The sequence below is a fragment of the Anser cygnoides genome, chromosome 3 (assembly GCF_040182565.1).
Source record: "Anser cygnoides isolate HZ-2024a breed goose chromosome 3, Taihu_goose_T2T_genome, whole genome shotgun sequence".
Lineage (NCBI taxonomy): Eukaryota > Metazoa > Chordata > Aves > Anseriformes > Anatidae > Anser > Anser cygnoides.
This window is the reverse complement of record NC_089875.1, coordinates 91,123,311-91,140,447: the sequence shown is the minus strand read 5'-3', so window position 1 is coordinate 91,140,447 and position 17,137 is coordinate 91,123,311. Positions and strand designations below refer to the sequence as shown.

Here is a 17,137-nt window from a genome sequence, read left to right as displayed (position 1 = left end):
TCTGTACACATCAATGGGGAAGGAAGCATAACAGGAAAAAATAAGTCTTTAAGCTGGTATCTGCAATTGGTTCCTCCCATGAACACAACATCCAACTTTCCAAGACCGCATCAGCTATGTTCATATAAATACATCTTTGTAATAGAAACGAACAAAAGAACAACAAGGCTTCTTTACGGATTTCCTCATAGAAGACATAAAATCCTTCCATGCAGATAGTTGCTATGGTGCAGACTTAAGGGGAAAGAAGAGGGGAGATCAGACTTCTTGTTTACAGGTTTCCAATGTGCTCCACTTGATCCATCTTGAAATTGAAACCCTTTAGTCTTTGGGCTGTCAGGTGGTAGAGGACGAACACGGTGTTTGCAACTTTACAGAGCTCCTCCATGTTCTGCATGCATCTAGAGAAACGCATCCATGTGGATCAGTCAGCAGACAGGAGGGACAAGAGAGGTACTAAATCCTGAGACTTACTCAAGGAAAAAAAGACTTGTTCAGGGAATTAAATGCCAGATTATCTTTAAATACTGTCAGCACTTGACAACTATGTAACATTGCATTGACCTATAAAATATATGCTGTTGTGCAAATCCCAATTCCCGAGACTTTCTTCATTTTTTTATCCAGACAGGTACACCTGGCTACTTAAAGAAGAATGAGAGAAAGACATTTAAGGATTCAACTCAAGACCCTTAAACCATATAAAGCCATATAAACTTCTACTACAGTCAATGAAGCCTACAAAAAGATTCAGCTTATCCTACAGCAGACGCTTGGGGCATTTATCACATACCTAGACACAGGCATCTGCTACCACTTCGAACACCCTGGGATGTCCCACCTCACTTCTAGAAGCTTCTGTTGTAAACCCTGCAGGTCCCAGGTTGTGTCTGTCCGCCCTGTGCAGTTCCTACCAACAGTCCGGAGATCCTGGTTGGCACTAGGTGACCTAAACCCCTGAGGGAGGGTCAGCTGAATTGCTGTCTAGGCCCTACTGACTATATTGACTAAATCTTCACCAGCTGTGAAGAGAGCACAGAAACTTGGTGCAGTAGAAAACCTAATTTCTGCATCACTCATGAGTGGAATGCGTCTCTTTTGTCAATTGACAAACTATCACTTATACAATAGTCTACTCGCTGGTGTTGTTTTTGTTGTATCAGCTAAAATATTTCAATCAATTTTAGCCTTTGCAGTCGTTTCTTTACGGTCCAGTCATCTGAAGCAGCAGCCGCATGTACTTTTTTGCCTAGATCCATTACCCACTTTGCCAAATGATCAGACTATAACCTTTTGGCCAAAGTCTTCTATACAGCCTGCCTGCATCAATTTCCTTCATCAACTTTTCTTGAGTGTTGTGCATAAAACCTACTCACATGGTCTGGGTTAGTTTTCCTATTCAGCCAATGACCAGTTTGGTCCTACCACATATTCTGCTTTGACTGAACACGCAGGGCGGTGAAGTTGTCACCGGATTATCCAGGATAACTCCAAGGTTTGGGTACTTAACGACGCTGCCTTCCTAAATCAAGTACCAAGTTCCCTGCACAGTCAGATGCCTTTAAAGACCTCCAGAGGGAGATGCTGTCTAATTTTTGGGATCTGAATCTTACATGTACAGTGCATTTGAAAAGCATCCATCTTACCCATCCTTACTGGCCACACCAGCATCTTGCACCGTCCTACTTTGTGATAAAAATTAAAAAATAAATAGAAGTAGAAACAGGACCTACAAGAGATTTCAGAGTCCATGGCAGTTTTCCTGCTCTCTTTAGACTGCAATTTACTCATTCCCCCTCCCGTCCCCAATTCTATTATTGATTGCCATCACCTATTACTCTTTCTTCACCTGCTTACTGTTGGAACAAAGTGCAAAAATGCTATTTTCCATCCCCCTGAAGTTTCTTACCACCACAAATACCTAGGAAGCTTAAACAACGCCCCAAAACCATATGCCTTGTACTGCTAGCAAACTGCTGAAACGGTAGCATTTCATCTCTATCTGTGCTATTAGCACTGCAGGAAATCTGAAGAAAAAAATACATTGGATGCTATTAATACATACTTCTTTGCATTATTCTTTGGTTCTTCCATCTCCTGGGATATGTAGCTAATAGAAGATCATTAATCTGCCAGCTGTTAACCCAGAATCCCTTCTGACTGCATTCTGCCTACAGAAATCAGATCAGATTTAAACAGAACAACTACCGACTTCTAAACACCGGAGGAAGTATTGTCCCGTAACTGTAAAGTTTACAAGCACACATGGTTGTTCTTTCCCATTTATTTAACAAGCATGTGAATGATTCCACTGATGTAGCTATAACCCAGTTCTCACAGCTCAAAGACGAGGGGTGGTGTACAGGGAAACCACCCTGCACTGCTCGCTCCTACAGCTATACTCATCACACACAATGCACCCAGTAGTAGGAATATTTAAGACCGTCACTAGGTTTCCATGGAGAGAGAGCTGAGATCTTGTCTGATTTCATTCCAAATCTACTGAAAACAGAGAAGAGCTTTTGCCAAGGCAATTTTGGCAAGCATTTCCAGCAGTATTCTGGCTTGCCAAATTGCATTTGGATTTTGCTGGACTTATTTACTTGTTCAGTAAGCTGGGAGAAGTAGAAACATTTGTTGCTGTAGAGAATCTGGCTTCCTTTGAAGATCTGGAACAACGCTTAAAAGATGAATCAGAGACAGCTTGACTTAGGAATGTGATCTATTAACCTCAGCTCATAGTTGTGTTGCATGTTGACGCACTAGAAGTAATCTATAGCTCAGCTACTTCAGTTTTGAGACCAGACAACTCCATGAACTCTCAAACAACACTTCTAATGTGCTATTTTTATATAGCCAAGTTTTACTCCTTTAAAAAAATACTATCCAACAGAAGCCATACAATGACCTTGAAGATCCTCTTTAGGAATCAAAGAGCACAACTACATTTTACAGGCCAGCATCCTTTGCTGGCTGCATGGATGCATATCCTAAAGGCCTGATTTTCAGACTACATTAAATATTCATCGTTTCAAAAAAAATAAAGTTACACTCCTTCAGGACACCTTTAGTTAAAGGCCAATCTCTTGAAAACACTGTCCCCACCCTCACTCCCCACAGCGCTGGTCAATGCTCTATTTCCACCCTGTCACTCAGGCATGCAAGAATGCTTTTGATCAGATGCTTCAGAGGTACAGCGATGACATATTTCGCCTGACAGAGTAATGCTCAACTGCTCAACTCATAACCCTGAGCAAAAAAATCAAAGCGTTTCCAAAGCGTGGTTCGCAGTGCCCATTTTCAATTTTATAGCCCTGTTTCACTCATGTTCGTCTACTCCTTATTTTCAACTTGCCTCCCCTCATTTTTACCTTCTTTGCTGAGCAAGACATTCCTTTTTCATGCTTCCCTCTGTTCTACCTCCTAACATGACACACCACCTTGCAATCGACCAGCAATCTTGCTTTCCCTTTTCCAATACAGAAGCTACGCGCTAGGGCACAGCCATGGCCCGGCTATCCTCAAAGCATGTACTGTTGGAAAAAAGTCCAAAATAACACCCAGGCTTACACAGTGTCGTTTTTCCCTTCTAAATCCTCACTGTTATAATGCAGTCACCCTTGAAGCAGAGCATTTCATTTAATTCTCTCTTGTGCCTTTAAAAAAGGCCTACAACAACTCTTGAACCAATTATCTAGGAGGCACCTATACGGCATTTTTCACAAACAAACAGAAAAATAAAGTATAAGTGTAACCTAAATTTCTGATTTCTAGATGCACGTGTATTTTGGTTGCATTCAAGATGAGTGCTACCAGCTTGCTTCCTAAGAGATGTACACAGACTGCTACGTGACATCTTCCCACGTTCACTGTACCTTTCCAATAGTTAGTTCACCTGCAATCTAACAATTAAACAACCATCTAACTATCAAACAACAATCCTGCTTTCCTTCCTCCTCCCCTCCGCCCAAAAAAAAAACAAAAACCAACACCAAAACCACCAAAAAAGTAAACACAAGATATGGTAAAAAATTTTTAAAAAGCAGCATCTAGCTCTCTGCACCTCAGGGAAACATACTACACAATGATGATCCTCCATTGGCAGTTACAGCTTTAAATCTGCTGAGCAATTTTTAATCCCACTGATGCTGGGTTTCTACACCTTTTACTATTTCGATTTTTTCCCTCAGGATTTTTAGGTTGACAAATCGCAATCTTGAAATACATCATAAAGGCTAGCATTTACATGAGACTACTAATCTGCCTGACTTACAAAGAAATAAAAGGACAACACAGGAGATGAGTCCCATTTCCCAGCATTTCACGCTGATTTACTATCCTTACATGACTTGGTCCCAGTCCTACTTCAGTACTTCTTCCCAAAACACACATCAAGCTGACAGCCTATAAAACAGTCACACGCTACTTGCCCAGTACTGGCACAAACTAGTTTCAATCTGTAATCTGGAGTGCTCTTAATTTTACATTAGCACTCCACAGAGTTTCTCATGTTACTCTTCTTTAACTCCTTACTACATGTTATTTGCGTCTTCTAATTTATGTCGTACTTTAATAGCTGTTACACATCCTCCTAGCTTGCTAGAGTGGAAAGAATGACATCAACACCAATCTGACTAAAATCTAGCATTTTAAGCGTATACCTGACAAATCTATGCAGTATTTGCATCTTTATGATTCTACCTGGTCACGGAGCACCAGCATTAAAGCTCCTTTTGTTTCTAAGAAAATCTTACTTTCTCTAAATGTCCGGCTGTCCTGCCCCCACCCAAGCCTTTTTTTTCCACTTTACTAATTTTATACATTGCTTCATTATCCGCTAATTTATATTCATGGCATAACATCTGCCAGTTATCTATTTAGGGATTTCTGGTGGCAGGAGGAAGGGAAAGAGTATTTTTAATAGCAGTTCCTGCCTTTCTTCTGAGCCATTTTATCTTTGATATCTCCCTTGATTGTGGATTCTTCAGCAGCTAGTAAGATTTTCATAAGCTATTGCAAAGCGCTCCGCTTTTTCCTGTTCACATTTCATCTTTCACCTCGTGCGGTTCAAAAAGTTTTTTACCTTTTGAATAACCTCCTTCAAGAGGAAAAGATTGTATTCATCTAACCCCATGCAGACTTCTAAGCCAAGATACCCACATCCGAGCTAGTTATCCTACACTGATTTTAAAGGTAAAGGAGAAGAATAAGCATGACAACTGGGGACAATTCAACCCATTCCTAAACATATATATATATATCTAGAATTAATCACATAAATTGCCACGTAAAAGGGCATTTCCTTCTTGGTTAAGGCAAGCCTCAAGTGGCCCAGCTCAGCCGTGTTCAACTACAGCACAGCTGTAGGAAGTTCAGCAGCACGAACCCTCTTTGCAACTATTTCCTACCAGCTTTCATAAACAATCAGATTCTCACAGCACATTCAAAGGTTAGGATAACAACACAAACACACCGTGGGACAGAGAAACTGCGTTTCCAGCATTTTTGATGTTAAGTCAACACCATGTTTATATTCAGACTGTTTAATTCCTGTTTGTATAGAAGCTTAATTGCCCAGAAAATAAGAAAGCTACCATTTTTGATGTCCTTTGCCAATCCACAGATACCTGTACTTATGTGACCTGCCAGATGGCTGCTACACCATTTTGAGGGCCACATACGCTCAAAAAGCCACGTATCTGCAGCGTCACTGCGCTGGGCCTAACATAACGAGGCCTGCGGAACATATACAGCCATTTCAAGTGAGTCTGGCCTGTTCCTGGGAAGTATTTGGGATGATGCAGTTGTATGTGTGAAGCAGCTCTAAGAAGAGCTAGGAGAAGGTTTAACGTGATTTATCGGACAGCACTTTGTGCCAACCTTGCAGAGCCAGTGGAGTTACCTCGTATTTTAATCCCTGTTGCTCCAAGCTGGGGGGACCACGAGGCTCTTGTGCTGTAAGTCCAGGACCAGAGCTGGTTTTGGGAGCTCATGCAGGAGCTAGCATTTATGCTACCTGCATTATCCTTCCCCGAACAGAGCTGGCTGTACCTTCGTGATCCATCTTCCTTCCCTTGCATTACCCAGAAGTTGTAACTACTTGCTGCAGTGTCTCAAGGGACATCACTATTTGTAAAAAAATACTAAAACCCCTCACAGAACACATAGTTTCAAGGAGATAGTAAGCACTGTTACAAATATGTCGTATGTAGGCTTTCAGCTAGTTCACTGCTGTTTAGTTTAAGCTTTTAAAAACTACTCCATATGTTTTGAAAACATTTCAGGATGTTGATGGTGAGCACTTATAGCTATAGCATTAATCACCGCTATGAATCTCGGAGTTGCACCAGATATGCAGAAAGGCTTTAAGAGTACATAGCTTGCAACAATGCACACTGAGGGACTTCACAGTTCATTCCAGCCTCTATACATTAAATTGATGGCATGCTAATAAGATCCTTGCTCTAACCGAACAGTAGCGTTTGTTCTTAATGTAAACAGACTAGATATTCTGCTTTTTTATTTTTTTAAATGATTAATTTTCAAGCAAGAGCTTCAGATGAGCATATATTATATGGGATAAAGTCATCCAGAAGAACAACGAGAGTGCTTGAAACTAATTGCATTAAGAAACTCTAGAACACAGGGCTGATTACCCTGCTTAGCACAGAGCTCTGCTTTCCATCTAAGCAACTGATGGAAAGAGAACTGAGGATCTGCACAGCCCCCTTTGCCTCTGTCTTCCCCTCTTTCTCAAGTCATATCATGTTATCTCCAGCGTTGCTGGTGCGTGCGCATGCCTGCACACATGTACATAGACATACATAAATAATATAAATATATAAAAGAAGTCAGAGTACGTCAGCCTTGTATTACAGAATTCCTTAATAGAATTAGTTTTGAGCATATATACATGTATAAAAACACATAAAGGAACATAAATGATGAGCATGTTCCTATGCTGAATAGCAAAAATGTTTATGGAGGATAAAGAAACGTATTCATCATTTTGCAGAGGATAAAGTAGACAGCTTCCCCAGAAATGGCAGCACACGTCAGAAACACAGCTACCGACTCAGCAAAATCAATGATGCAATAAGAAAATACTAATCCTACCTTCTGTGTACTTTTAGAGTGATCAGGGCAAGGAAAAAAAAAAAAGGAATATTAAAAATATTGTAAGAAGATATCTAAGCCTGCAACTAGTAGATGAGCAAACAAACGCTTCCCAAGGTTTTTACTACAATGAAGTAGTTAGGAAGGTGTTGACTGATTAACCTTTTATTTGTGAAATTGAGCAGAAAAGTTTGAAAATGGGTAGAAAATTTTCAAGCCAGTAATGGAGAACAGCATTGTAGGACAATTGTCTGTGGGAGTTAATACATACATAGGCTGTGACAGCCTTGAACACAAAAGAAAGCAGCTTAAGTTGTATTTAATGAATAAAGGTGAGTCCTCGGAGGAAGACAAAGAGATGAGTGAAGTGGTCAAAGCAAAGTAACAAAAGATCAACAGAAGATCTCAAAAGATCTGAGAGCAAGTTCTTTGCCCTTACAGAAGGCAAGAATAAAAACAGGAGTGCAATGAAGAGCACAGGCAGGCACTGACAGACCAGCTATTGAGTGAAGTACACCTGGACGCCCAGAAGAGACAGCAAAAAACTCTGAGCAATATTCTTCCCTTCAAACTGATATTCTTGCCTTGCTAGGCAGAAGCTCTGGAGCTCATTTGCTTTGCTCTGCATTATCAAAGGAGGTATGTATTAAACCAAAGGGCACACAAAGCTGGGGGGGAGAGGGGAGGGGGTGTGCGGATATGAAAATCTTCAGGAGTAACACAAGACAAAGTTACTGAAAACGTCTCCAGTCTACTCACAAGAAAAAACAAGCGCCAGAGACAGGAAGGTTGAAATGTAGCAAAAGGGTGGTTATCCATATTAAATCAAGAGAAGTATTGTGAAATAAAGTAAGTTACATTTACATCCACAGCTAAAAAGATGCCTCGAGCCATCATCTGGAAAAATGCTAGGCCACTGCACGGCACGTGGCTTCCTTCTCATATCCTTTGTTCATTTATTTGTTTCATAATAACTGTTTGAAGGTTTTGGGGAAAAAAAGAAAAAACAACTTTATGCAGACTGTTCTGTTATTACATATCAGTGCAAAAAAAAAACGGAATGATTTCACGCATCTTGGTCTGTAAATTACTGCTTAAGGGGAAAAAAAGTTATATGCCCTATTCATCTAAGAAGCTCCTCCTTTCCAGTGCAGATTTCTTGCAGTGCAACACTATTAATTCATCTTGTCTTACTGTATCTTTAAACAAAAAAAGCACGTTGAGCACAAACATATATATAATGCCTATTTCACATATCAGTAACAAAGAAAACTCCCTAAGAAGTGGGGCTATTAAACACTGTCATTTTTCAGGCAAAGAGTCCAGGCACATATCTGAACAATTTAAGGTTTCAAATGTGGCTTGAGTAGGAACAGCAGCTCAGCACTGAAAGCCTTCCATTCACATCATCAACTGTATTCCCTTCATAACAAGTGCATATGTAGGCAGATGGATTGTGCCTTTTCCAACAGCTGCCCTGTCATTTTCAAGATGATTTCCATAAACAGCATGTATGGGTAAGTAGCATTTTTCAGCTTTCCCATTTTTCCTCCTTCCTCACCGGCAGATAGGACTTCTGAAGAGTCAAAACCAGAACTGCTCAAGCAAGAGCTGCCCTTGGCTTTTAAAACAGGTTTGGGTAAGGAAATAGCTTTTTTAAGAATACATCCATTAATTCAATAACAGGGTGGAAAGGGCTCGACTGCACCTACCCAGATCTGGAAGCCAGGGCCTGAAAGCAAGTGCCTGGCTTCCAAGTGAAAAAATAGTGATCTCAACCAGCACAGGGTGCTACGTCGTGAGCAGCACCGAGGGTAACACAGAACTGCCTCCTCTGCAGACAGAAAATTAAGGACCGACCACCACGCTAGCAGTCTTCTCAAGTTGACTCCTAGCAGGCTTTAAGAAGCGGCTGGCAGAAGAGCGGGCTACTTGTCTGAAGCTGTTTTTCTGGAAGAAAACTCCTCACGTGCAGGCGGCGAGATGAGAGGCTGAACAAATCGGTCCCAACATACTGTTACATTTCCAAAGAGGAAACGCGCTGAACTTTGAGACAGCACGTAATTCAGGAAGAAGGGTAATAGAATGGGTATTGAAAGAATTTCCTGCCAAAGCACAAATATTATCAATATGCAAATCTTCACAGGAGGTACTTAATGCTTTTGATATTAAATACTCTGCCTATGCAAGTTCTCTCCTCTTGCTCAATCCTCTTCTTCAAATATATAGGGAAGCTTTCCAGATGAAGGGACTATGTTAAGAATCCTCTGCCTAGATAGTGTTTCGCAAGTGCATCCAACTGCCATAGGTTTCATTACAAGGTCACTTAGGAAATTCTATGGGTCGCTAGTTTTAGGGCTAGAAAGGCTGCAAAAGGACACACCTAAAAACTTGGTATTTGTTGGACTATACCTCATCTGCTGTCCTGTTTCGTCAACAGAAACACCCATCCCTATCACAAATGTAACCTGACTGTTGTCAGGAATTCCCATTTCTCCCTTGTCATTGACACTGAAATTTCAGTGAAAGCTTTGTAAATCTACCCTTGGGTCCTGTTTCCTCCTCAGTCACAGTACCAAGTCACTTTTGTGACAATACTCACAGAAGGTTCTCGCTACTTCTACAGCGAATGTAATCCCCGTTTCTGACACCTGCCTCGGCCCCTGATCTCAGTATGCTGCTAAGACAGCAATATTTACAAGTCAAATGTTGTGTTCATACGGACTTTTCTTCCTCTGAATTCACTACAAGTTTTTCAGAGTTTTAGGTTTGTACGAAAAGGCTTCTGGAAACCTCTGCCTATTTAACCTGTTTCCTCTGCTGTACTTAACAGGGGAAAAAAAAAAAAAAAAGAACAAAAAACTTCATATGCGTCTGTCCTAAATTCACTTTTATGTACCATCCTACCAAACTATCTTCTTTCAGGATATTTATAGCTAGAAAAACAACTGCCTAAGACAACATCTCCTCTGTCTTCCTCCATTTTCATGAAGCTAGCAACTCAGCCACCTGGGCACAGACAGCACTCCCTATAATCATGCCTTAAGTCCCTCCCATTATACCCCTAGGTTTCCTCTCTTCCCATTTGTCCCCCGCCTACCTTATCTGGTTTTCACTTTGCTAACTGGTCTTTAGATTGTAATCCCCTGCCAGGAGATTTTCAATACTACCACGGATGGCAAAGCATGCAAGATGATGTCCAGTGCTATCCCCAGCAGGAGCCATCAAGCACTGCTGAAATGCAATATAACCCAAATCCAGGGCAAGCCCACCAAAAGCGGTTTGCAAAGCATGGATTAATGAAGTTCCCTCAAACACAGAACGTTCTCGACCTCGCAGACAGAGCTTTAGGTAGACACGTCAAAGTGTTTTATAGGAGTCCTGAGAGGATAATAGCTCCTTTAAAAAAAAAAATAAAAATCAGAAACTTCAGAGTCCTCTGTTATCTGTATCTTGTGAAATTCAAGGGACGTGTTAATGCCCCCTTGTATTTTTGCATGCACAGGCATACATATTTGAAAAAGAAGGATACTGAGGACAAGAAAAAACAAGTTAGCAACAAAACTCTCTTTACCAAAGGTGTAGGTATTTAACATACATACCAGCAAGATGCCTATCTTCTCTCAAGAGCGAATACACAAGTGCTTTCAGTATCAGCTTGGATCGGTTACATGCTACAACCTCAGTGCTCTTTAACCTCGGTGCTCTTTTTCTGGTACCGCGGCGGTCGCTGTTAGGCCAGAGGTGGCCTAGTACCATCCCAGCCCCATAAATTCTTCTCTCCAGCTACAATCCTGGGGTCACATTTAAGTTCCGGGGTCCACCCACACGTGAAACTAATTGGCAGGAGCGGAGTCTTCAAATCGTCTCGACTGACTTCTAGAAACGTATGAATCAGCCTTCAGCGCTTCCTCCTCTTTTGTGAGGGGGGAGAGGCGAGGAGAATGAACGGAAAAGGGAGAAGGGGGAGAACTGCTGGGATTGCAAACAACCGAGACGCTGCAGCACATGTCAGACAAGAGCCCAATCAAGCAAAATCTCCCTGACCTCCCCCTCGCTTTGCAGGGTTGGCCTCTTCCAGGAAAAAAAAATAAATATATTTTTATCATTTTTTCCATGGTTGCTATAATTGGCGTTATTTCTGGTTTCCAAAAGCCCTGTAAGTGATTGCTTCCTACAAGGCTTAGGATTTCAAATGCTAAATGAACTATTACGGAGATGCTGCGTGTACGCACTGATCTGGTAATCTCGTAACTTCAGCGGAGCCTAGAAAACAAGCCAAGCAACATGTACAGCCAGGCAAGCTGCATGGCAACTCGCTTCTGAAAACTTACAATTAAGCTTGTCGTTAAAAATACAGCCTGATTTATTCCCGTTTTACTTTCTATTCAGTTTTGAGCTTTTCACAGCTCCTACGAGAAACTGGATGGCTTCTAGAGATTCAGACAGAGACATCACCAGAAAGATTAAGTCGTATGTAGAAAAGTTTGGCCTAAATTCATATGTCTGTGATAAACCAAATAGAATAGAAGTTTTAAACAGACAACTATGCTTTAGGTGTCAAACATTTCTTGACGTCTGTGGCAGTTGGCAGCTGCAAACATCCGACTGAAAGCCCCATCTGCTGCTTCACAGCTTCCAGTCGAGGATGTTTACAGTCGCTCACTGTCAACAGCAATACACATTCCTCAGCTGTTTACTTTATATTATGAACATGCAGAGGCCTCCAAGCAGGTTAGTTAAGATTGCTACGACTTCTGTTGCTGTGTTGCTACACGCAGACGCACACGGGGCTGTTTTCCTAAGTATTTACTAACAAAATAAAGACAAGTCCGACTTCCAAAGAAACGTTTTCAAGGCATATTTACTGTCCGAGTGCTACATTCAGAGAATTACGTTGCCTATTTTACATCTGGGAAGGATTGCAATGAGGGCATATGACAAAAAAGCAACGTGTTTCCATTGTTGTATTTGTTTTGTTCTCCGAGGCGCGAGAGCAATCCTGTCACGCTTGGTATAAAAGCTGCATTACCACGCAGCCGAGCAAGTTAACTTATCAGCAAGAGGACTGAAGGTAACAGCCGACACCAAAACAGCCCCAAACTCATCCTAAGAATATTTCACCAAACTGCTTGGGATGGCTTTCTGCCCCGCAGCAAAGTGGATGCGAGGGAGTTGTGTGATATTAGAAGTTAGTTTATGCAACATTTGCTTCCAAATAAAATCGTGGAAAAATAAAAAAAAAAAAAAAAACAACCCAGAGGGGATTGTGGGGAAGAGGGAGGAAGTCGTGTAGCAAGCTCTGCAAAGGCTCCAATAAAGTTCAAACATGTTGGAGAAATTCTACAAATCACCTGAGGTAACCAGTCGCTGCCACACCTCACGTGCTCCCAGAACGGCATCGCTTACCGAATGAAAGAGCCAAAAGGATTTGGCACAGCCATGCCCCGGTTGTACAGTTCTGCTGTTTGTTTTTCATTCTGTCTCCAGTTTCCTTATTAAGTTAATGATGGGTAAAATTAAAGATTAATCACTCAACTATTTTTCTGAAGTCATACGAAACCACAGCGTGCGAGCGGAGCGATTATATCGCTCTAATTAGAAGGTGTTTTTCCTTGAAACTTTCTCGCCCCCCAATGAAATTACTGCACCGTAAACCAAGCAGGTTATGAACAGACCGCAGTTGTTTGCAATGCAGAAGCCTGTGGCGTATTTACTCAAAGTGATAAGTGTGAAGGATCTCTATAAATCACTTTCAAAACTCAGGGTTGTATTTTTTGTGCTAAGGTTAAGAAAATTAATCTTTTAGGCAGCAGGTGAAAACAAGCCGAATTACGTTGGGGCCTTTCCCTTTATTCAAGACCAACTTTGAGCTATTAAAGCTTCCTAGGGAACCACGTTTTCTCAATGGGTCAAGTCACTAAGGAAACAAAGCAAACTTTATCAGTGCTGCACAACTCTACATTCCAGGAATTCTTAGCACTTGGCATCCATATACCACTCCGGAGCCACAAGATTGACTCTCCCTCTACTTTGCAGAGCTACCAAGGAAAGCTATGAAATTCTCAGCGAGGTGCCCAGCTTCACAGAGTTGCCAATATGAGGAGGTCCTTACAGCCCTGTGGGAGGTCTACCAAAGGGCGTGGGGGTAAGAAAGCTTGTTTCCTGTAATGATGCTTCTGAAAAGGGAGAAAAATAATAATAAAAAAAGAATTCCTATCCTGGCAAGTTCCATCAAGTCGTCACACGTCGGTTGAGAAAAATATGAAATCACCCTGCAAGACAATCTACATGGATTGTAAAAACAAACCCAAAAAAGTCCCTAGATGCAAGTCACTGATTGCAGAACGGGAAGATCTGAGTTTAATTACTCCTGGTCACAAAACAGAGATTAGCCTCTCATTTGTAAATGTATTGGCCTAATATCTACAACTTAAAAGTGGGTGGGGGAGAGGGGGGAGTAAAGAGACTACAAAATCCTACTACTTTGAATTAATTGGATGAAGGACACGATGTCTGCAACAATGCTCAATGTCACTCCGTGTATGGCTTCCTTTCGGCTTTTAAAAGACATCAAACAGATTATATCTGTATGAAAGTCAAGGCAAGGTCACTCTAAAACTGTGATGTGAGGCATTTTATCACTCAGTATGGACCGTTAGGCAAGAGAATGCCATCAGCTATCTTTAGTGCACTATTTTTTAATTTGTACTTTTCTTGCACGTTAAGAATACATGCGTATTCTTGCAGAAGTATCCAACACTCAAATAGCAATTAACAGGCTTTGATTTATACTAATCCTGATAAAGTTTTCAACAAATACAAGTTACATAACAGAAAGCAACTTTCCAATAGGCTGGCACACTTTTCAATGTCTTCATGAATTTACACTTCAAGTCATAGAAGAAGAAAGGTGCAAACTGGTGGAGTTTAAGAATCAAAAAAAAAAAAATATCCACCTGTTTTTCCCTCAACTCTCCTGAAATACCCAAGCAAGGTGAAACGAATTAATAGTGAAAAAAAAGGGGAAAAAAAACACATACAACAGAAAAAAGTGCCAACCAAAACAAGACTTTCCAAGCACTGTTAGAAACCAAAAACAGTGCTTTTATTTTCTATCGCCTTCCATACAGATGAAGTGATTTTCAAACTCAGACGGCTAAATTAGTTTTTAAACATATTTGAGTAACACTGAAATACCAACAGACAAAAATGCAAATTGAAAGCTCCATAAAACTTGAAAAATCTTGACTTACAACCAATTGTTTTCTTAACTTGTTTTGTAATATGCACTTTCAAATTTGCCTGTCAAAAACCTTATTTAAGATCATCATTAAATATGGAAAAAAAATCATTCCTCCTCTTCCTGTCGCTGACAGCACTGGAAGATTAAGCACATATTACTTATATGAACTCAAGTTCACAGCTGTTATGATACAGCATGAGTATCTCCAACTGTTGCTGATGAATCTACTTCTTCCAACTGCATTTGAGCTCCCTGTGAAATGCCAAAAGAAGCAGGCTCCCCCTGCACTCAGCAATGAGACAGCAGCAGTTGCAGACAAGCAGTCGAAATTATGCACCAAATGAGACAGAGAACATCCAAACATTTGGAAAAGAGATGTCAAAATTAGAGTTTGGTAGACGTATGAACAAATATAGTGCATCTTCTTGGATGCACTTCCTCAGTGTCTCATCATTTTCAGCATTTAATCCAGCTCATCTAGGTGCATGAATACAATTGGGCATTACACGTCTCGGAAAAACGCGCACCTCAGTAGAAGTATGTCGGGAGAAAGAACAAGAACTTACTTCTTGGACACCAACTGATCCTGCTTCTGTTCCCCTGATACCCACAGATCCGGGGAGAACGGCATTCTTTGGCTGCTGAAGACTGCTCCTCAAATTTCCAGGAATCTGCATCACGCACATTAACAGAAGTTATTGTAATTCCAGAAGTTCAGTAGTTCAGATCACAGAGTTCTCATTATTAGGACTGCCTGCAAAAAGTCAGATAGCTTTTAACAACCATTATTAAAACCATGTCCTTTTCTGATGTAGTCATTTAAAACCTAGATTGTGTTTAAAGTGACACATTACTCTTGAGTGCAGCTGTCTCTCAATTAGAGGAGATAAAGGTTAACTGCCTAGGTAGCGTAAGTACTCAGGAACTATACTGAAGAAGTTAAATTTCTCACCAGAGAGAGACATAATAACTTCTCTATTTATTATTTCAAGAAATACACAGATAGTAGAGCCAACACCAACCATACAATGAATCTGAGATTGAGCATCACTTCAGAGAAGCAAAATCCCCAGACTCCTCCTAGTCAAGTTGTTAACACAGGGAAGGAATTAATTCACTTGTTCGTTTCTGGAGGAAAAGGAACATAAAGAATCCCTTTGCAGACAGATGGACGAACACAAGACAGAACCAGATTATTAGGAGAATAACAAAGAGGAGATTCAGAAAAGAAGAGCATAGGCAGAATACAATAAGGGGTACTAAAATAAATGAGTCTGTAGAAGGAAAAGGATACACACCTGACAGCTCTGAAATCTCAGTTACAAACATACAATGAAAGTAAAGAAATGCAGTCAGTAGGGCTTGCTAACTGAAATGCATATCATCAAAATACTGCATTTATCGAGTTGCGCCCCTTAGGCCTTTTGAAGGCACTCGAACCAGTTCTGTACGTGGCCACATTAAATGAGCATTCATAAATACGCTTTGTCAATCAACCAGTTCCAGCAAGGAGTGAAAATTAAGTGGGGATATCAGCAATATCTATGCGTTGCTCCAGGATCAGCGTACAACTATTGACTGCTCTACACTTCAGTGTCATCAGGGCATTGCTGTGAAACCCACAAACCTTAAGTACTGAGGTGCCAACAGGTAGAAAAGAAGGTGAAACAGGCTCACCTTCCCCTTTACACCACTGGGCAGAAGCGACCGACTCCCGGGTTGCTCAGAGCATTAACCCACGTGTCAACAGAGAAGAGTGCCAGCTACGGGGCCACCGCAGAGTAGGTGGCCAGCTGAAGTTATGCTAAGTTTGTGTCTCTGTATCAGTTTCCAGCGAGGAGCACTAAGGCTGTGGTTTTCTATTTCAGAGGAATGCTACGTACATATCCAACACGCAGCGTACTGGGCCACCGCAAGAATAAAGAGCATGTCTTAGACAAGGAAACAGCCCCCAGCGGCAATCACTCCTTCACGTGAGCATTCGGGAGAAGCACTGCCCAACAGCCTGCAATGTTCCCCAAGTTCAGCAGGGACCTTTGACTGAGATTTAACAGGGTAGCTGTAACGCAGCTTATTCAGCCTCACTGTCCCTATTCAAAGGAAAGGCCAGATGGCCGTGCAGGGGAGGTCCTGCAGAAGGCAAGGCACTCTTGCAGGAGTAACAAGTCCTGCAGGGGACACCCTGTAGGAGTGGGGGGTCCACGTCAGAGAACCCCTCTTTTGGGGTTCAATACCCCAAATATACATTCGGGTTGACCAGAACAACCTTCAAATGCAAAACTCTGCCCCAGCATCCCCCAAAAACTTTTAAAAACAAATATGAACAGGACGGGAGAGGAGGGAGCCTTCCCTTGCAAAACCAGGGAAGGCCTCTGTTCTCCTCCCATCGCTACTGCTCTCGTACGGAGCTCAAACACAGCTAGGACATAAAGACTCCCAGCATAATTAGCACAATCATAACGTTTGCCCTTCATCTCCAGCACATCAAAATGAATACATCCCCTGACCGCCAGGCTATTTTTACTCCATGTGCTACATAGTGAACTGCACAAGCCCCACACTGCAGAAGAGCCTGCAAGGCTTCACCTTACACATTTTTTTTTTTAACCTATGAAGTTGTGCAATGCTCTGATTGCTCTCCTCTCCTGAAGGTACCTGAACATTACCAGAAATCTGTACTAGATGCAAGAGAACTTCTGGATAGTAAATTAAGCAACACATACACTACAAACATGCAGAAAACTACCTTGTCAACACCACCACGTGCTACAGTAA

General features: G+C 41.5%; 1 protein-coding gene across 4 annotated transcripts in view; it reads right to left on the bottom strand.

Moving 5' to 3' along the window:
- LOC106030372 (uncharacterized) overlaps positions 1–17,137 on the bottom strand; it is a 47,347-nt gene that overhangs the window by 25,035 nt on the left and 5,175 nt on the right. For all 4 annotated transcript variants that reach the window (XR_010830510.1, XR_010830511.1, XR_010830512.1 and 1 more), the window contains one exon: positions 14,929–15,033. The gene's annotated coding sequence lies outside the window, so the exon portion shown is untranslated. The remainder of the gene's footprint in view (positions 1–14,928; positions 15,034–17,137) is intronic.